Genomic DNA, 1780 nt, shown 5'->3' with positions numbered 1-1780 from the left:
AAGTTATATTTCACACAGTAATCAAACCAGACAGACTACTTTGTCTTCAAAGAGAAAACAGGACTTCCATAATTACCGAGGCCCTAATCCAACAGAACGTTAAGCATACAAGTAGTCTATTGATTTCACTAAGGCAGTGATTCTCAACCAGGGTGCCGCAGCACTGTAGGGTTGCTGTGAGATCCTTTAATGGTGCTGAGCAACATAAACACTATTAGGTTTGTACATGATGCATAAGATAAACCTAGTGATTTCAAATCCGAATCCGTAGTGTCAAAAACTTTCTAACCTGCTGTGGTGTTGCCAAAAACAAAGAAAGACTACTGCTCTCCTACTGTTCCACAGTCAAAAAAAATGGCATTTTTTAAGGACTGACTTGAGTCTAAAAAGATTTAAGAAACATTGTACTAAGACTTTCAAATGCAAAGAATTAAGCATGTGCATCTTTGTAAGATCAAGCCTGTATTTGTATCAAATAACTGAAATTAAATTAATTGATCTCTGATGATCAGAAAAAAATTAATCTTTAAGCATGCCTGATGTTTCTCTGCAATCACTAACAGAAAAGTGTGTATTTATCACTCACCTTAAATCTTAACCAAGTTTCAAGTATGTTTATATAATCTTGCAATACTAAATTTCTCAAATGGTATTTATAAATTACTCACTGTTTGTGCAAGTCAGATGTAAATTTCCTTCTTTTATCAGAATCATGTTAGAATTAGATCAACAAAACACCAATTAAAAATAGTGCTAGAGATTTTTTGTAAAATTAAAGAGACTTAACAAAATTATATTGCATCTGGAGACTACATGCATGCTCCAGTATATTTCTTTTTTTTTTTTAAGAAAAAAGTTTTATTCCATTCAATTTAGGAATTTTAATAAAAATATTTAAGTGCCATATCCATATACAGGCAACCCCATTTAAAGCTGTTTTGCTTAGTACTATTTCACTACAATGCTCATTTTATATTGATACCTGATTCCACTTAGTGCTCAGCAAGTTTTGTTGTAATACTCATGGTCGCCATCTTGGTTCGTCAAAAACTTCCCATTTTTCTTAATGTTATTTCTGCTTAAAGCTCAGTTTTCCAGGAACCAATTAAAAGCACTAAGCAGGGGTTGCCTGAAGCATCGTTACCCAGGGTTGGTGTTCTAGGACAGTAGGATTTCGACGCTTGAGAGTATGGAGTTAAGCACATCGCAGAGCCATCCAAAAATCCTATCTGTGCAAATAACGCGGCAGTGAGGTTCCACAAATAGTAGATTTTATTATAAAGGTGCCCTGGGCCCGTTTTGGATGGAGCGGCATAGAAAAAAAAAACCCAGCAAGCAGTCCATTAAATACCTTCTCGCTCAGTGGCATCAAACACCTGGCCCAAGGAGCCGTTTCACTGGCCTGCAGGGATGAGGCAGGACTTGGGGGACTTGTGAGGAAAGGCTGAAAGAACTAGGGTTATCTAACCTGGAGAAGAGAAGATTGAGGGGAGGCTATGATAACAGCCTTCGAATACCCAAATTACCTCAAGGATGGAGACAGTTGGGACCATAAGAGGCAGGACTAGGTGCAGCAGCCTCATGCTTCAGTGGGGGAAATTGAGGGGGAACATCAAGAGAAACCTTCTGACTACAAGCGAGGCCAAACACTAGAACAGGCTCCGGAGAAGTTTTGGACCTTCCTCGCAAGCGCTTATTATTTTTGTAACTGGTCTCCCTTACAAGCGCTCAAATTTTAGACTCTCCTTCCTTGTGCTCAAGCGCAGGGTTAGAGCAGGGG

This window comes from Crocodylus porosus, unplaced genomic scaffold, assembly GCF_001723895.1.
Source record: "Crocodylus porosus isolate Cpor-Errol unplaced genomic scaffold, CroPor_comp1, whole genome shotgun sequence".
Lineage (NCBI taxonomy): Eukaryota > Metazoa > Chordata > Crocodylia > Crocodylidae > Crocodylus > Crocodylus porosus.
The sequence above is the reverse complement of the archived record's forward strand: the minus strand, read 5'-3'. Positions refer to the sequence as shown.